This window comes from Chrysoperla carnea, assembly GCF_905475395.1.
Source record: "Chrysoperla carnea chromosome X unlocalized genomic scaffold, inChrCarn1.1 SUPER_X_unloc_15, whole genome shotgun sequence".
Classification (NCBI taxonomy): domain Eukaryota; kingdom Metazoa; phylum Arthropoda; class Insecta; order Neuroptera; family Chrysopidae; genus Chrysoperla; species Chrysoperla carnea.
This window is the reverse complement of record NW_025408100.1, coordinates 42,223-63,975: the sequence shown is the minus strand read 5'-3', so window position 1 is coordinate 63,975 and position 21,753 is coordinate 42,223. Positions and strand designations below refer to the sequence as shown.

Sequence of the window (21,753 nt, the reverse complement as noted above, 5' to 3'; positions counted from 1 at the left end):
TTTACTCTTATTTTAAATAAATTTGTGGCCTTTTATTAAAAGGCCTATGATCGATGTATTATTATTATAAAAATTAATGCAATGTTTTTAATTTATGCTTTCTTTTCAGTTTTCTTTGGTAATAACACTGCTTGAATGTTTGGTAATACACCACCTTGAGCAATTGTTACACCAGATAATAATTTATTTAATTCTTCATCATTACGAATTGCCAATTGTAAATGACGTGGAATGATACGTGTTTTTTTGTTATCACGGGCAGCATTACCAGCTAACTCGAGAACTTCTGCAGCCAAATATTCCATAACAGCAGCCAAATATACTGGGGCACCAGCACCTACTCGTTCAGCATAATTTCCTTTTCGTAATAATCTGTGAATTCTTCCAACAGGAAATTGTAATCCTGCTCGGCTTGATCTTGACTTTGCCTTTCCCTTTACTTTACCACCTTTACCTCGTCCAGACATAGCGAATAAATTTATTTAATTAATATTTTTTTTTGTAAATATAATCACACAGATGTGTACGTTACGGGGATTGTAACATAAATGTTTAAAATGTTATTTGGGTATTTTAATTTATAATATTTATAAAATATAAAACTTTAAAAATAAACCAATCACCTTATAGTATTATTTTCAGCCAATCAGAGAGTAGTATTCATTTTTATTGTTATATCCATCTTCGCGTATATAATACGCTAGTTGTATACACGACACGCTCATACATATACTGACTGGTGTTCTGTAACTATCTGTGTATATTAATTGTTTGTAACAATGCCACCAAAAACAAGTGGAAAAGCAGCAAAAAAAGCTGGCAAAGCTCAAAAAAATATATCAAAGAGTGATAAGAAAAAGAAGAGGAAGCGCAAGGAATCATATGCAATTTACATTTACAAAGTATTAAAACAAGTGCATCCTGATACTGGTATCTCTAGTAAAGCTATGAGTATCATGAACAGTTTTGTTAATGATATTTTTGAACGTATTGCTGCTGAAGCATCACGTTTAGCACATTATAATAAACGTTCAACAATCACAAGTCGGGAAATTCAAACCGCAGTTCGATTATTATTACCTGGTGAATTGGCAAAGCACGCTGTTAGTGAAGGTACTAAAGCTGTTACAAAATATACAAGTTCAAAATAAATAAATCGAAAATATTATTTAATTGATAACATAAAAATACATCAACATATAAAAACGGCTCTCTTTTTAAGAGAGCCATCAAATTTTTTAAATAAGAGTAAATTATTTTTATATATACAAAAAAATTAAATAAACAATTATTAATATCATATTTAATATAAAATTTTATATATTAATAGCTTGAATATATCTATTATTAGTATATCAATATTATTAATTTTAAATATAATAAAGGATATCGCGGAATATATATCGTAAATCAGTGTAATGCAAATGCATTACATTACCTTTATTATTTTCATTTTACATTTACTACTTGTTTATGTACGCTTATAATTATTAGAAAAATATTTTTAATAATTTTAAAAAATAAATGAAATAATAAAAATTTAATAATAAATTATTTATTGAAAGTATAAAAAATGGTATAGCAAAATCTTTATTTTCTTTGATTAAGGCGAAATGTTTTATTAGTTATAAATTCGATAATCTCCTATCGATACTTGTTACTCTTAACTTGTATATATAAAAAATATAATAGTATATTAATTTATAATAAAATTTTTTCAAAAATTCAATAAGTTATTGTAAAATAAAATAGATAATATACAAATTATAATTTATTATTGCAGATATATTACAATAAAAAAAAAAAATAAAAATATTTGGTAATGTATGTTATAAACAAAATAATTTGTTGTAAACAAATTATATAATATGTTATATTTATTAACAAATTTATTTACTCTTATATAAATAAAATTAGTGGCTTCCCAAAAAGGAAAGCCTGTTTAAATTTATCGGATGTATTAAATATTCTTTAATAAATTTACTAAATATTTTAAGTAAATTATTATATTTTCTTAACCTCCAAAACCATACAAAGTACGACCTTGTCGTTTTAATGCATATACAACATCCATAGCTGTAACTGTTTTACGTTTTGCGTGTTCAGTATATGTAACAGCATCCCGAATAACATTTTCAAGGAATACTTTAAGTACACCACGTGTTTCTTCATAAATTAAACCAGAGATACGTTTTACTCCACCTCGTCGTGCTAAACGACGAATTGCAGGTTTTGTAATACCTTGGATATTATCACGCAAAACTTTTCTATGACGTTTTGCACCCCCTTTTCCAAGACCCTTTCCACCTTTTCCTCTGCCAGTCATTTTAATAAAAAATTATTTACAATATTTTAACGAACGGATAACACGTGTGTTAACCTCACAAGTATTGTAATGTATGTGAGCGCCGGTACAATTGTGCCTTTTTATATAAAGCATTAAAGATTTTTTAAGCCACGCCTATACAATTTGATTAGTCCATACTCTGATAGCTATCCAATAGGATATGACAACAAAAATTTTGAAATTTCATATAAATATAAATACAACACATTTATTTCGCATTTAAACATTTGACTTTGTAGTATCAAATTGTCGAATATAATTTTAAAAATTGTGTGTTTTTTTGTAAAAACATTATTATTTGAAAATGGCTAGAACCAAGCAAACTGCACGTAAATCAACTGGTGGTAAAGCACCAAGAAAACAATTAGCAACGAAAGCTGCACGTAAAAGTGCACCAGCAACTGGTGGAGTAAAAAAACCACACAGATATCGTCCTGGTACAGTAGCTTTACGAGAAATTCGTCGTTATCAAAAAAGTACTGAATTGTTAATTCGTAAATTACCATTCCAACGTTTAGTACGTGAAATTGCACAAGATTTTAAAACCGATTTACGTTTTCAAAGTTCAGCTGTTATGGCATTACAAGAAGCTAGTGAAGCCTATTTAGTAGGTTTATTTGAAGATACCAATTTATGCGCAATTCATGCAAAGCGTGTTACAATTATGCCTAAGGATATACAATTGGCAAGACGTATTCGTGGAGAACGTGCATAAGCGTTTTAAATGACAATTTAAAAAAAAAAAAACAAATAAGAAATATTTTCGGTCCTATATATAGGACCAACATATATTATTAAATAAGAGTATATTAGTTTTATTAAAAAATATATATATATATATATATATATATATATATATATATATATATATATATATAAATTATTGAAATAAAATTAAACATTATTAAAATTTTGTTATAATTATAAGCGATTGCTATTTCTAAAAATAAATAAATTTCATAAAATTTATATTATTTTATATTCATTTGAAATATTAAAAAAACTTCTCGCTTTAAAGTAACCATGATATGAGTTATAAATGCAATAAAATTTTATACAAAAAATAATATTTATTTGTTGATGAATAATATAAAAGGTTTACATTTCTAAATAACATATATTTATATATGGTGTGTAAAAAAAAAGAAAAGAAGAAAAATAATTTATATTTTTAATATAAAAAGGCAACCGCACACAGTGTTCCCAAGCGGTCACCCATCCAAGTACTGACTGTGCCCAATGTTGCTTAACTTCGGTGATCGGACGAGAACCGGTGTTTTCAACGTGGTATGGCTGTTGCCAGTAATAAATGAAAATTTTTACAAATATATATTTTTCATAAATATCATTAATATTAAAGTATATTATTAAAATTTTCAATGAAGTAATCAATTTAAATATATACTTATTTATTATACCATATATTTTAAATAAAAATGCAACCGCACACAGTATTCTCAAGTGGCCACCCATCCGTGGTACTGACTGTGGCAAATGTTTCTAAACTATTATTTTATAAAATATTTATACAAAAAATAATTTACTCTTATCAAATATTAATTTGTGGCCTGTATTAAGGCCTATGTTATTTTCATTTTTTAGCAAAAATAATGAAATATTTCAATATATTATTAAAGTAACAGATCATTTCTTTTTTGGTGCTGCTTTTTTAATTTTTGTAGGAGATGATTTGGCAACAGAAGCTTTCTTAGCTTTTGGTGCTTTCGGTTTACGAGCAGGGCTACTTTTGGCAGCGGATTTTGTACTTTTTGCTGGTTTTGCTTTAACTGGTGCTTTTTTTGATGCCGCTGATGATTTTGCAGTAACTTTTTTAGCAGCAGTTGATGATGATGGAGTCGCTTTTTTTGCTTTAGGCTTTTTGGCTGCCAATGATGTAGTTGTGGCTTTCTTTTCTTTTGGTGCCCGTTTACTTTTAGCACTCTTTGCTGAACCTTTTGCTCCACTTTCTTTTTTGGATACTTTTGATTTAGCTGAAGAATTAGATGAAGCGGAAGCAGCCAATTTGAATGAACCAGATGCACCTTTACCTTTAGTTTGTACCAAGGCTCCCTCAGTTACAGCAGCTTTTAAATATTTTTTAATAAATGGTGAAATTTTATCAGAATCCACTTTATAATTTGCAGCTAAATATTTTTTAATTGCTTGTAATGATGAACCACCACGTTCTTTTAAATTTTTAATTGCGTTAACAACCATTTCTGATGTACGTGGATGTGTTGGTTTTGAATGTTGTTTTGTACGTTTAGCACCAGAAGCTGTTGCTTTTTTTGTTGGTGTTGTAGAAGCAGCAGTAACCGCAGTTGCTGCAACAGCTGTAGAATTTTCTTCGGCCATATTTTTTACTTTATAAAAATAATGTATTTATTATAAATATTTAAATGATAAAATATAATAATTCTATCAAATAAAAAATAAAGGTTTTCAATTATATCATTATTCACAATAATATAAGTCCCTATGTAAGTCAAAGTACCATGTAGAAAACACATAAAAATTAAATAGTATTTCTAATTTACTGTCGTAGTAAACATGATTTATTTTTTCAATTTCTATAATATATAAAATAATAAATTATAAATTTAATAATAATATTTATTTTATAAATTAAAATATATTTAATTTTTTTATTAACAATTATTAATAAACATAGTTTAATATTAATTATTTCAATCATACAAAACAATAATATTTTTAAGGTAAACTTAAAAAGTATATATTTTTATTTTTTATTTAATATCGATTTATTATAAATTATTAGTATATAAATAATTAAAAAATTTAATATATAAATATATATATTATAGTATAAGATTTCATTTTTAGAAAAACTTTTTTTGTCAATAATGAAAACGTATTATTATGAAATGTGTTAATCGAACATTGACAAAATATATATCATTAGAAAATACTTTTATTTATGCATTAATATCAATAATTAACTATTAAATTAATTTTTTCATAATTATATAAAGAAATTTTATACTGATATAAGTATTTATATATTATAATATTTATTTTAAATATAAAAAAATTTATGACAAAATATATTATTAGAGTATTTGTTGAGATTAATATAAGATTATTTTAAATAAGAATTAATTTATATAATTATTAAAATATTATTAATTTTATGTTATGTAATTTTAATAAAAATAAATAATAATAATAAATATAAAAATTTTTTAACAATTTAAATTTTATATGATCTAAATAATTTTGTTAAGTACGATATGAGAAATCATTGTAAGCTTCGTTAAGAAACTTTGTAATATAAAATAATAATAATAATATTAAATATATAAATAAATAAAATAAATTTGATACATATTTTTGGTTCATTCGTGTATAAATCAAAGGATACCGAATAATTGGTAACGGATGCGATATATTATAGTATCGAGTATTAAAACATAATATATAAATTTATCTTGTTATTCAAATTTTTTGTTACTTAACTTATGTATTTAGAAAATTTATAATATTATTTATATAATTGACATAAAATCTTATAAATTGAAATTTTATTAATATGTATCAAAAGAAGAGAGTAACGTATTGATATAATATCAAAGGATACTGATTATTTAAATAACGAATACGTCATATATTGTTTGTGTAACAAAGTTCACTTGGCCATCTAGTTGAAAATAACATTTTCAATAGAAAGTTTATATGCTTTTTTTTTTCTTTAATTATTAAAAAAATAAATTGAAATTTAATTCAATCAAATTTTATAATAATTTTTAAAAAATTTTTCCTTTTAAAAAATATTTTGTGATGTTGTGATAATATGTATTAATACAAGTGCATCCTGATACTTTTATCTCTAGTAAAGGTATGAGTATCATGAACAGTTTTGTTATCTAATGATATTATTTTGATAATATTTTGTGTATATTCTTATAATATTTTGTCTAAATATCATCATAATACAATATTATTTTGATAATATTTTATGAATATTCTTATAATATGTTACCTAAATGTCATCATAATATGATGAATTATTTCCATAATAACATATAAAAAAAAAAAAAAAAAAAAAGAATCATTAATTTATAATTATTTAAATTGATTCTTTAAAAAAATATTATAATATATTATTTATAAAAATAATTTTTACTCTTATTTTAAATAAATTTGTGGCCTTTTATTAAAAGGCCTATGATCGATGTATTATTATTATAAAAATTAATGCAATGTTTTTAATTTATGCTTTCTTTTCAGTTTTCTTTGGTAATAACACTGCTTGAATGTTTGGTAATACACCACCTTGAGCAATTGTTACACCAGATAATAATTTATTTAATTCTTCATCATTACGAATTGCCAATTGTAAATGACGTGGAATGATACGTGTTTTTTTGTTATCACGGGCAGCATTACCAGCTAACTCGAGAACTTCTGCAGCCAAATATTCCATAACAGCAGCCAAATATACTGGGGCACCAGCACCTACTCGTTCAGCATAATTTCCTTTTCGTAATAATCTGTGAATTCTTCCAACAGGAAATTGTAATCCTGCTCGGCTTGATCTTGACTTTGGCCTTTCCCTTTACTTTACCACCTTTACCTCGTCCAGACATAGCGAATAAATTTATTTAATTAATATTTTTTTTTGTAAATATAATCACACAGATGTGTACGTTACGGGGATTGTAACATAAATGTTTAAAATGTTATTTGGGTATTTTAATTTATAATATTTATAAAATATAAAACTTTAAAAATAAACCAATCACCTTATAGTATTATTTTCAGCCAATCAGAGAGTAGTATTCATTTTTATTGTTATATCCATCTTCGCGTATATAATACGCTAGTTGTATACACGACACGCTCATACATATACTGACTGGTGTTCTGTAACTATCTGTGTATATTAATTGTTTGTAACAATGCCACCAAAAACAAGTGGAAAAGCAGCAAAAAAAGCTGGCAAAGCTCAAAAAAATATATCAAAGAGTGATAAGAAAAAGAAGAGGAAGCGCAAGGAATCATATGCAATTTACATTTACAAAGTATTAAAACAAGTGCATCCTGATACTGGTATCTCTAGTAAAGCTATGAGTATCATGAACAGTTTTGTTAATGATATTTTTGAACGTATTGCTGCTGAAGCATCACGTTTAGCACATTATAATAAACGTTCAACAATCACAAGTCGGGAAATTCAAACCGCAGTTCGATTATTATTACCTGGTGAATTGGCAAAGCACGCTGTTAGTGAAGGTACTAAAGCTGTTACAAAATATACAAGTTCAAAATAAATAAATCGAAAATATTATTTAATTGATAACATAAAAATACATCAACATATAAAAACGGCTCTCTTTTTAAGAGAGCCATCAAATTTTTTAAATAAGAGTAAATTATTTTTATATATACAAAAAAATTAAATAAACAATTATTAATATCATATTTAATATAAAATTTTATATATTAATAGCTTGAATATATCTATTATTAGTATATCAATATTATTAATTTTAAATATAATAAAGGATATCGCGGAATATATATCGTAAATCAATGTAATGCATTTGCATTACATTACCTTTATTATTTTCATTTTACATTTACTACTTGTTTATGTACGCTTATAATTATTAGAAAAATATTTTTAATAATTTTAAAAAATAAATGAAATAATAAAAATTTAATAATAAATTATTTATTGAAAGTATAAAAAATGGTATAGCAAAATCTTTATTTTCTTTGATTAAGGCGAAATGTTTTATTAGTTATAAATTCGATAATCTCCTATCGATACTTGTTACTCTTAACTTGTATATATAAAAAATATAATAGTATATTAATTTATAATAAAATTTTTTCAAAAATTCAATAAGTTATTGTAAAATAAAATAGATAATATACAAATTATAATTTATTATTGCAGATATATTACAATAAAAAAAAAAAATAAAAATATTTGGTAATGTATGTTATAAACAAAATAATTTGTTGTAAACAAATTATATAATATGTTATATTTATTAACAAATTTATTTACTCTTATATAAATAAAATTAGTGGCTTCCCAAAAAGGAAAGCCTGTTTAAATTTATCGGATGTATTAAATATTCTTTAATAAATTTACTAAATATTTTAAGTAAATTATTATATTTTCTTAACCTCCAAAACCATACAAAGTACGACCTTGTCGTTTTAATGCATATACAACATCCATAGCTGTAACTGTTTTACGTTTTGCGTGTTCAGTATATGTAACAGCATCCCGAATAACATTTTCAAGGAATACTTTAAGTACACCACGTGTTTCTTCATAAATTAAACCAGAGATACGTTTTACTCCACCTCGTCGTGCTAAACGACGAATTGCAGGTTTTGTAATACCTTGGATATTATCACGCAAAACTTTTCTATGACGTTTTGCACCCCCTTTTCCAAGACCCTTTCCACCTTTTCCTCTGCCAGTCATTTTAATAAAAAATTATTTACAATATTTTAACGAACGGATAACACGTGTGTTAACCTCACAAGTATTGTAATGTATGTGAGCGCCGGTACAATTGTGCCTTTTTATATAAAGCATTAAAGATTTTTTAAGCCACGCCTATACAATTTGATTAGTCCATACTCTGATAGCTATCCAATAGGATATGACAACAAAAATTTTGAAATTTCATATAAATATAAATACAACACATTTATTTCGCATTTAAACATTTGACTTTGTAGTATCAAATTGTCGAATATAATTTTTAAAATTGTGTGTTTTTTTGTAAAAACATTATTATTTGAAAATGGCTAGAACCAAGCAAACTGCACGTAAATCAACTGGTGGTAAAGCACCAAGAAAACAATTAGCAACGAAAGCTGCACGTAAAAGTGCACCAGCAACTGGTGGAGTAAAAAAACCACACAGATATCGTCCTGGTACAGTAGCTTTACGAGAAATTCGTCGTTATCAAAAAAGTACTGAATTGTTAATTCGTAAATTACCATTCCAACGTTTAGTACGTGAAATTGCACAAGATTTTAAAACCGATTTACGTTTTCAAAGTTCAGCTGTTATGGCATTACAAGAAGCTAGTGAAGCCTATTTAGTAGGTTTATTTGAAGATACCAATTTATGCGCAATTCATGCAAAGCGTGTTACAATTATGCCTAAGGATATACAATTGGCAAGACGTATTCGTGGAGAACGTGCATAAGCGTTTTAAATAACAATTTAAAAAAAAAAAAACAAATAAGAAATATTTTCGGTCCTATATATAGGACCAACATATATTATTAAATAAGAGTATATTATTTTTATTAAAAAATATATATATATATATATATATATATATATATATATATATATATATATATAATATAAAAAAAAAATTAAACATTATTAAAATTTTGTTATAATTATAAGCGATTGCTATTTCTAAAAATAAATAAATTTCATAAAATTTATATTATTTTATATTCATTTGAAATATTAAAAAAACTTCTCGCTTTAAAGTAACCATGATATGAGTTATAAATGCAATAAAATTTTATACAAAAAATAATATTTATTTGTTGATGAATAATATAAAAGGTTTACATTTCTAAATAACATATATTTATATATGGTGTGTAAAAAAAAAGAAAAGAAGAAAAATAATTTATATTTTTAATATAAAAAGGCAACCGCACACAGTGTTCCCAAGCGGTCACCCATCCAAGTACTGACTGTGCCCAATGTTGCTTAACTTCGGTGATCGGACGAGAACCGGTGTTTTCAACGTGGTATGGCTGTTGCCAGTAATAAATGAAAATTTTTACAAATATATATTTTTCATAAATATCATTAATATTAAAGTATATTATTAAAATTTTCAATGAAGTAATCAATTTAAATATATACTTATTTATTATACCATATATTTTAAATAAAAATGCAACCGCACACAGTATTCTCAAGTGGCCACCCATCCGTGGTACTGACTGTGGCAAATGTTTCTAAACTATTATTTTATAAAATATTTATACAAAAAATAATTTACTCTTATCAAATATTAATTTGTGGCCTGTATTAAGGCCTATGTTATTTTCATTTTTTAGCAAAAATAATGAAATATTTCAATATATTATTAAAGTAACAGATCATTTCTTTTTTGGTGCTGCTTTTTTAATTTTTGTAGGAGATGATTTGGCAACAGAAGCTTTCTTAGCTTTTGGTGCTTTCGGTTTACGAGCAGGGCTACTTTTGGCAGCGGATTTTGTACTTTTTGCTGGTTTTGCTTTAACTGGTGCTTTTTTTGATGCCGCTGATGATTTTGCAGTAACTTTTTTAGCAGCAGTTGATGATGATGGAGTCGCTTTTTTTGCTTTAGGCTTTTTGGCTGCCAATGATGTAGTTGTGGCTTTCTTTTCTTTTGGTGCCCGTTTTCTTTTAGCACTCTTTGCTGAACCTTTTGCTCCACTTTCTTTTTTGGATACTTTTGATTTAGCTGAAGAATTAGATGAAGCGGAAGCAGCCAATTTGAATGAACCAGATGCACCTTTACCTTTAGTTTGTACCAAGGCTCCCTCAGTTACAGCAGCTTTTAAATATTTTTTAATAAATGGTGAAATTTTATCAGAATCCACTTTATAATTTGCAGCTAAATATTTTTTAATTGCTTGTAATGATGAACCACCACGTTCTTTTAAATTTTTAATTGCGTTAACAACCATTTCTGATGTACGTGGATGTGTTGGTTTTGAATGTTGTTTTGTACGTTTAGCACCAGAAGCTGTTGCTTTTTTTGTTGGTGTTGTAGAAGCAGCAGTAACCGCAGTTGCTGCAACAGCTGTAGAATTTTCTTCGGCCATATTTTTTACTTTATAAAAATAATGTATTTATTATAAATATTTAAATGATAAAATATAATAATTCTATCAAATAAAAAATAAAGGTTTTCAATTATATCATTATTCACAATAATATAAGTCCCTATGTAAGTCAAAGTACCATGTAGAAAACACATAAAAATTAAATAGTATTTCTAATTTACTGTCGTAGTAAACATGATTTATTTTTTCAATTTCTATAATATATAAAATAATAAATTATAAATTTAATAATAATATTTATTTTATAAATTAAAATATATTTAATTTTTTTATTAACAATTATTAATAAACATAGTTTAATATTAATTATTTCAATCATACAAAACAATAATATTTTTAAGGTAAACTTAAAAAGTATATATTTTTATTTTTTATTTAATATCGATTTATTATAAATTATTAGTATATAAATAATTAAAAAATTTAATATATAAATATATATATTATAGTATAAGATTTCATTTTTAGAAAAACTTTTTTTGTCAATAATGAAAACGTATTATTATGAAATGTGTTAATCGAACATTGACAAAATATATTTCATTAGAAAATACTTTTATTTATGCATTAATATCAATAATTAACTATTAAATTAATTTTTTCATAATTATATAAAGAAATTTTATACTGATATAAGTATTTATATATTATAATATTTATTTTAAATATAAAAAAATTTATGACAAAATATATTATTAGAGTATTTGTTGAGATTAATATAAGATTATTTTAAATAAGAATTAATTTATATAATTATTAAAATATTATTAATTTTATGTTATGTAATTTTAATAAAAATAAATAATAATAATAAATATACAAATTTTTTAACAATTTAAATTTTATATGATCTAAATAATTTTGTTAAGTACGATATGAGAAATCATTGTAAGCTTCGTTAAGAAACTTTGTAATATAAAATAATAATAATAATATTAAATATATAAATAAATAAAATAAATTTGATACATATTTTTGGTTCATTCTGTGTATAAATCAAAGGATACCGAATAATTGGTAACGGATGCGATATATTATAGTATCGAGTATTAAAACATAATATATAAATTTATCTTGTTATTCAAATTTTTTGTTACTTAACTTATGTATTTAGAAAATTTATAATATTATTTATATAATTGACATAAAATCTTATAAATTGAAATTTTATTAATATGTATCAAAAGAAGAGAGTAACGTATTGATATAATATCAAAGGATACTGATTATTTAAATAACGAATACGTCATATATTGTTTGTGTAACAAAGTTCACTTGGCCATCTAGTTGAAAATAACATTTTCAATAGAAAGTTTATATGCTTTTTTTTTTCTTTAATTATTAAAAAAATAAATTGAAATTTAATTCAATCAAATTTTATAATAATTTTTTAAAAATTTTTCCTTTTAAAAAATATTTTGTGATGTTGTGATAATATGTATTAATACAAGTGCATCCTGATACTTTTATCTCTAGTAAAGGTATGAGTATCATGAACAGTTTTGTTATCTAATGATATTATTTTGATAATATTTTGTGTATATTCTTATAATATTTTGTCTAAATATCATCATAATACAATATTATTTTGATAATATTTTATGAATATTCTTATAATATGTTACCTAAATGTCATCATAATATGATGAATTATTTCCATAATAACATATAAAAAAGAAAAAAAAAAAAAAGAATCATTAATTTATAATTATTTAAATTGATTCTTTAAAAAAATATTATAATATATTATTTATAAAAATAATTTTTACTCTTATTTTAAATAAATTTGTGGCCTTTTATTAAAAGGCCTATGATCGATGTATTATTATTATAAAAATTAATGCAATGTTTTTAATTTATGCTTTCTTTTCAGTTTTCTTTGGTAATAACACTGCTTGAATGTTTGGTAATACACCACCTTGAGCAATTGTTACACCAGATAATAATTTATTTAATTCTTCATCATTACGAATTGCCAATTGTAAATGACGTGGAATGATACGTGTTTTTTTGTTATCACGGGCAGCATTACCAGCTAACTCGAGAACTTCTGCAGCCAAATATTCCATAACAGCAGCCAAATATACTGGGGCACCAGCACCTACTCGTTCAGCATAATTTCCTTTTCGTAATAATCTGTGAATTCTTCCAACAGGAAATTGTAATCCTGCTCGGCTTGATCTTGACTTTGCCTTTCCCTTTACTTTACCACCTTTACCTCGTCCAGACATAGCGAATAAATTTATTTAATTAATATTTTTTTTTGTAAATATAATCACACAGATGTGTACGTTACGGGGATTGTAACATAAATGTTTAAAATGTTATTTGGGTATTTTAATTTATAATATTTATAAAATATAAAACTTTAAAAATAAACCAATCACCTTATAGTATTATTTTCAGCCAATCAGAGAGTAGTATTCATTTTTATTGTTATATCCATCTTCGCGTATATAATACGCTAGTTGTATACACGACACGCTCATACATATACTGACTGGTGTTCTGTAACTATCTGTGTATATTAATTGTTTGTAACAATGCCACCAAAAACAAGTGGAAAAGCAGCAAAAAAAGCTGGCAAAGCTCAAAAAAATATATCAAAGAGTGATAAGAAAAAGAAGAGGAAGCGCAAGGAATCATATGCAATTTACATTTACAAAGTATTAAAACAAGTGCATCCTGATACTGGTATCTCTAGTAAAGCTATGAGTATCATGAACAGTTTTGTTAATGATATTTTTGAACGTATTGCTGCTGAAGCATCACGTTTAGCACATTATAATAAACGTTCAACAATCACAAGTCGGGAAATTCAAACCGCAGTTCGATTATTATTACCTGGTGAATTGGCAAAGCACGCTGTTAGTGAAGGTACTAAAGCTGTTACAAAATATACAAGTTCAAAATAAATAAATCGAAAATATTATTTAATTGATAACATAAAAATACATCAACATATAAAAACGGCTCTCTTTTTAAGAGAGCCATCAAATTTTTTAAATAAGAGTAAATTATTTTTATATATACAAAAAAATTAAATAAACAATTATTAATATCATATTTAATATAAAATTTTATATATTAATAGCTTGAATATATCTATTATTAGTATATCAATATTATTAATTTTAAATATAATAAAGGATATCGCGGCATATATATCGTAAATCAGTGTAATGCAAATGCATTACATTACCTTTATTATTTTCATTTTACATTTACTACTTGTTTATGTACGCTTATAATTATTAGAAAAATATTTTTAATAATTTTAAAAAATAAATGAAATAATAAAAATTTAATAATAAATTATTTATTGAAAGTATAAAAAATGGTATAGCAAAATCTTTATTTTCTTTGATTAAGGCGAAATGTTTTATTAGTTATAAATTCGATAATCTCCTATCGATACTTGTTACTCTTAACTTGTATATATAAAAAATATAATAGTATATTAATTTATAATAAAATTTTTTCAAAAATTCAATAAGTTATTGTAAAATAAAATAGATAATATACAAATTATAATTTATTATTGCAGATATATTACAATAAAAAAAAAAAATAAAAATATTTGGTAATGTATGTTATAAACAAAATAATTTGTTGTAAACAAATTATATAATATGTTATATTTATTAACAAATTTATTTACTCTTATATAAATAAAATTAGTGGCTTCCCAAAAAGGAAAGCCTGTTTAAATTTATCGGATGTATTAAATATTCTTTAATAAATTTACTAAATATTTTAAGTAAATTATTATATTTTCTTAACCTCCAAAACCATACAAAGTACGACCTTGTCGTTTTAATGCATATACAACATCCATAGCTGTAACTGTTTTACGTTTTGCGTGTTCAGTATATGTAACAGCATCCCGAATAACATTTTCAAGGAATACTTTAAGTACACCACGTGTTTCTTCATAAATTAAACCAGAGATACGTTTTACTCCACCTCGTCGTGCTAAACGACGAATTGCAGGTTTTGTAATACCTTGGATATTATCACGCAAAACTTTTCTATGACGTTTTGCACCCCCTTTTCCAAGACCCTTTCCACCTTTTCCTCTGCCAGTCATTTTAATAAAAAATTATTTACAATATTTTAACGAACGGATAACACGTGTGTTAACCTCACAAGTATTGTAATGTATGTGAGCGCCGGTACAATTGTGCCTTTTTATATAAAGCATTAAAGATTTTTTAAGCCACGCCTATACAATTTGATTAGTCCATACTCTGATAGCTATCCAATAGGATATGACAACAAAAATTTTGAAATTTCATATAAATATAAATACAACACATTTATTTCGCATTTAAACATTTGACTTTGTAGTATCAAATTGTCGAATATAATTTTAAAAATTGTGTGTTTTTTTGTAAAAACATTATTATTTGAAAATGGCTAGAACCAAGCAAACTGCACGTAAATCAACTGGTGGTAAAGCACCAAGAAAACAATTAGCAACGAAAGCTGCACGTAAAAGTGCACCAGCAACTGGTGGAGTAAAAAAACCACACAGATATCGTCCTGGTACAGTAGCTTTACGAGAAATTCGTCGTTATCAAAAAAGTACTGAATTGTTAATTCGTAAATTACCATTCCAACGTTTAGTACGTGAAATTGCACAAGATTTTAAAACCGATTTACGTTTTCAAAGTTCAGCTGTTATGGCATTACAAGAAGCTAGTGAAGCCTATTTAGTAGGTTTATTTGAAGATACCAATTTATGCGCAATTCATGCAAAGCGTGTTACAATTATGCCTAAGGATATACAATTGGCAAGACGTATTCGTGGAGAACGTGCATAAGCGTTTTAAATGACAATTTAAAAAAAAAAAAACAAATAAGAAATATTTTCGGTCCTATATATAGGACCAACATATATTATTAAATAAGAGTATATTATTTTTATTAAAAAATATATATATATATATATATATATATATATATATATATATATATATAAATATAAATTATTGAAATAAAATTAAACATTATTAAAATTTTGTTATAATTATAAGCGATTGCTATTTCTAAAAATAAATAAATTTCATAAAATTTATATTATTTTATATTCATTTGAAATATTAAAAAAACTTCTCGCTTTAAAGTAACCATGATATGAGTTATAAATGCAATAAAATTTTATACAAAAAATAATATTTATTTGTTGATGAATAATATAAAAGGTTTACATTTCTAAATAACATATATTTATATATGGTGTGTAAAAAAAAAGAAAAGAAGAAAAATAATTTATATTTTTAATATAAAAAGGCAACCGCACACAGTGTTCCCAAGCGGTCACCCATCCAAGTACTGACTGTGCCCAATGTTGCTTAACTTCGGTGATCGGACGAGAACCGGTGTTTTCAACGTGGTATGGCTGTTGCCAGTAATAAATGAAAATTTTTACAAATATATATTTTTCATAAATATCATTAATATTAAAGTATATTATTAAAATTTTCAATGAAGTAATCAATTTAAATATATACTTATTTATTATACCATATATTTTAAATAAAAATGCAACCGCACACAGTATTCTCAAGTGGCCACCCATCCGTGGTACTGACTGTGGCAAATGTTTCTAAACTATTATTTTATAAAATATTTATACAAAAAATAATTTACTCTTATCAAATATTAATTTGTGGCCTGTATTAAGGCCTATGTTATTTTCATTTTTTAGCAAAAATAATGAAATATTTCAATATATTATTAAAGTAACAGATCATTTCTTTTTTGGTGCTGCTTTTTTAATTTTTGTAGGAGATGATTTGGCAACAGAAGCTTTCTTAGCTTTTGGTGCTTTCGGTTTACGAGCAGGGCTACTTTTGGCAGCGGATTTTGTACTTTTTGCTGGTTTTGCTTTAACTGGTGCTTTTTTTGATGCCGCTGATGATTTTGCAGTAACTTTTTTAGCAGCAGTTGATGATGATGGAGTCGCTTTTTTTGCTTTAGGCTTTTTGGCTGCCAATGATGTAGTTGTGGCTTTCTTTTCTTTTGGTGCCCGTTTACTTTTAGCACTCTTTGCTGAACCTTTTGCTCCACTTTCTTTTTTGGATACTTTTGATTTAGCTGAAGAATTAGATGAAGCGGAAGCAGCCAATTTGAATGAACCAGATGCACCTTTACCTTTAGTTTGTACCAAGGCTCCCTCAGTTACAGCAGCTTTTAAATATTTTTTAATAAATGGTGAAATTTTATCAGAATCCACTTTATAATTTGCAGCTAAATATTTTTTAATTGCTTGTAATGATGAACCACCACGTTCTTTTAAATTTTTAATTGCGTTAACAACCATTTCTGATGTACGTGGATGTGTTGGTTTTGAATGTTGTTTTGTACGTTTAGCACCAGAAGCTGTTGCTTTTTTTGTTGGTGTTGTAGAAGCAGCAGTAACCGCAGTTGCTGCAACAGCTGTAGAATTTTCTTCGGCCATATTTTTTACTTTATAAAAATAATGTATTTATTATAAATATTTAAATGATAAAATATAATAATTCTATCAAATAAAAAATAAAGGTTTTCAATTATATCATTATTCACAATAATATAAGTCCCTATGTAAGTCAAAGTACCATGTAGAAAACACATAAAAATTAAATAGTATTTCTAATTTACTGTCGTAGTAAACATGATTTATTTTTTCAATTTCTATAATATATAAAATAATAAATTATAAATTTAATAATAATATTTATTTTATAAATTAAAATATATTTAATTTTTTTATTAACAATTATTAATAAACATAGTTTAATATTAATTATTTCAATCATACAAAACAATAATATTTTTAAGGTAAACTTAAAAAGTATATATTTTTATTTTTTATTTAATATCGATTTATTATAAATTATTAGTATATAAATAATTAAAAAATTTAATATATAAATATATATATTATAGTATAAGATTTCATTTTTAGAAAAACTTTTTTTGTCAATAATGAAAACGTATTATTATGAAATGTGTTAATCGAACATTGACAAAATATATTTCATTAGAAAATACTTTTATTTATGCATTAATATCAATAATTAACTATTAAATTAATTTTTTCATAATTATATAAAGAAATTTTATACTGATATAAGTATTTATATATTATAATATTTATTTTAAATATAAAAAAATTTATGACAAAATATATTATTAGAGTATTTGTTGAGATTAATATAAGATTATTTTAAATAAGAATTAATTTATATAATTATTAAAATATTATTAATTTTATGTTATGTAATTTTAATAAAAATAAATAATAATAATAAATATAAAAATTTTTTAACAATTTAAATTTTATATGATCTAAATAATTTTGTTAAGTACGATATGAGAAATCATTGTAAGCTTCGTTAAGAAACTTTGTAATATAAAATAATAATAATAATATTAAATATATATAAATAAATAAAATAAATTTGATACATATTTTTGGTTCATTCTGTGTATAAATCAAAGGATACCGAATAATTGGTAACGGATGCGATATATTATAGTATCGAGTATTAAAACATAATATATAAATTTATCTTGTTATTCAAATTTTTTGTTACTTAACTTATGTATTTAGAAAATTTATAATATTATTTATATAATTGACATAAAATCTTATAAATTGAAATTTTATTAATATGTATCAAAAGAAGAGAGTAACGTATTGATATAATATCAAAGGATACTGATTATTTAAATAACGAATACGTCATATATTGTTTGTGTAACAAAGTTCACTTGGCCATCTAGTTGAAAATAACATTTTCAATAGAAAGTTTATATGCTTTTTTTTTTCTTTAATTATTAAAAAAATAAATTGAAATTTAATTCAATCAAATTTTATAATAATTTTTAAAAAATTTTTCCTTTTAAAAAATATTTTGTGATGTTGTGATAATATGTATTAATACAAGTGCATCCTGATACTTTTATCTCTAGTAAAGGTATGAGTATCATGAACAGTTTTGTTTTCTAATGATATTATTTTGATAATATTTTGTGTATATTCTTATAATATTTTGTCTAAATATCATCATAATACAATATTATTTTGATAATATTTTATGAATATTCTTATAATATGTTACCTAAATGTCATCATAATATGATGAATTATTTCCATAATAACATATAAAAAAGAAAAAAAAAAAAAAGAATCATTAATTTATAATTATTTAAATTGATTCTTTAAAAAAATATTATAATATATTATTTATAAAAATAATTTTTACTCTTATTTTAAATAAATTTGTGGCCTTTTATTAAAAGGCCTATGATCGATGTATTATTATTATAAAAATTAATGCAATGTTTTTAATTTATGCTTTCTTTTCAGTTTTCTTTGGTAATAACACTGCTTGAATGTTTGGTAATACACCACCTTGAGCAATTGTTACACCAGATAATAATTTATTTAATTCTTCATCATTACGAATTGCCAATTGTAAATGACGTGGAATGATACGTGTTTTTTTGTTATCACGGGCAGCATTACCAGCTAACTCGAGAACTTCTGCAGCCAAATATTCCATAACAGCAGCCAAATATACTGGGGCACCAGCACCTACTCGTTCAGCATAATTTCCTTTTCGTAATAATCTGTGAATTCTTCCAACAGGAAATTGTAATCCTGCTCGGCTTGATCTTGACTTTGCCTTTCCCTTTACTTTACCACCTTTACCTCGTCCAGACATAGCGAATAAATTTATTTAATTAATATTTTTTTTTGTAAATATAATCACACAGATGTGTACGTTACGGGGATTGTAACATAAATGTTTAAAATGTTATTTGGGTATTTTAATTTATAATATTTATAAAATATAAAACTTTAAAAATAAACCAATCACCTTATAGTATTATTTTCAGCCAATCAGAGAGTAGTATTCATTTTTATTGTTATATCCATCTTCGCGTATATAATACGCTAGTTGTATACACGACACGCTCATACATATACTGACTGGTGTTCTGTAACTATCTGTGTATATTAATTGTTTGTAACAATGCCACCAAAAACAAGTGGAAAAGCAGCAAAAAAAGCTGGCAAAGCTCAAAAAAATATATCAAAGAGTGATAAGAAAAAGAAGAGGAAGCGCAAGGAATCATATGCAATTTACATTTACAAAGTATTAAAACAAGTGCATCCTGATACTGGTATCTCTAGTAAAGCTATGAGTATCATGAACAGTTTTGTTAATGATATTTTTGAACGTATTGCTGCTGAAGCATCACGTTTAGCACATTATAATAAACGTTCAACAATCACAAGTCGGGAAATTCAAACCGCAGTTCGATTATTATTACCTGGTGAATTGGCAAAGCACGCTGTTAGTGAAGGTACTAAAGCTGTTACAAAATATACAAGTTCAAAATAAATAAATCGAAAATATTATTTAATTGATAACATAAAAATACATCAACATATAAAAACGGCTCTCTTTTTAAGAGAGCCATCAAATTTTTTAAATAAGAGTAAATTATTTTTATATATACAAAAAAATTAAATAAACAATTATTAATATCATATTTAATATAAAATTTTATATATTAATAGCTTGAATATATCTATTATTAGTATATCAATATTATTAATTTTAAATATAATAAAGGATATCGCGGAATATATATCGTAAATCAGTGTAATGCAAATGCATTACATTACCTTTATTATTTTCATTTTACATTTACTACTTGTTTATGTACGCTTATAATTATTAGAAAAATATTTTTAATAATTTTAAAAAATAAATGAAATAATAAAAATTTAATAATAAATTATTTATTGAAAGTATAAAAAATGGTATAGCAAAATCTTTATTTTCTTTGATTAAGGCGAAATGTTTTATTAGTTATAAATTCGATAATCTCCTATCGATACTTGTTACTCTTAACTTGTATATATAAAAAATATAATAGTATATTAATTTATAATAAAATTTTTTCAAAAATTCAATAAGTTATTGTAAAATAAAATAGATAATATACAAATTATAATTTATTATTGCAGATATATTACAATAAAAAAAAAAAATAAAAATATTTGGTAATGTATGTTATAAACAAAATAATTTGTTGTAAACAAATTATATAATATGTTATATTTATTAACAAATTTATTTACTCTTATATAAATAAAATTAGTGGCTTCCCAAAAAGGAAAGCCTGTTTAAATTTATCGGATGTATTAAATATTCTTTAATAAATTTACTAAATATTTTAAGTAAATTATTATATTTTCTTAACCTCCAAAACCATACAAAGTACGACCTTGTCGTTTTAATGCATATACAACATCCATAGCTGTAACTGTTTTACGTTTTGCGTGTTCAGTATATGTAACAGCATCCCGAATAACATTTTCAAGGAATACTTTAAGTACACCACGTGTTTCTTCATAAATTAAACCAGAGATACGTTTTACTCCACCTCGTCGTGCTAAACGACGAATTGCAGGTTTTGTAATACCTTGGATATTATCACGCAAAACTTTTCTATGACGTTTTGCACCCCCTTTTCCA

The 21,753-nt window shown here is 24.2% G+C and overlaps 3 non-coding genes across 3 annotated transcripts; all 3 read right to left on the bottom strand.

Moving 5' to 3' along the window:
• Positions 1 to 3,529: 3,529 nt before the first annotated feature.
• Positions 3,530 to 3,648, bottom strand: LOC123303872. Its single transcript, XR_006535946.1, has one exon. It is a non-coding gene; the product is annotated as a 5S ribosomal RNA (ribosomal RNA).
• A 6,364-nt stretch (positions 3,649 to 10,012) lies between these two features.
• Positions 10,013 to 10,131, bottom strand: LOC123303871. The gene has a single exon (XR_006535945.1). It is a non-coding gene; the product is annotated as a 5S ribosomal RNA (ribosomal RNA).
• Positions 10,132 to 16,499: 6,368 nt separating this feature from the next.
• On the bottom strand, positions 16,500 to 16,618 carry LOC123303870. The gene has a single exon (XR_006535944.1). It is a non-coding gene; the product is annotated as a 5S ribosomal RNA (ribosomal RNA).
• Between the last annotated feature and the right edge of the window lie 5,135 nt (positions 16,619 to 21,753).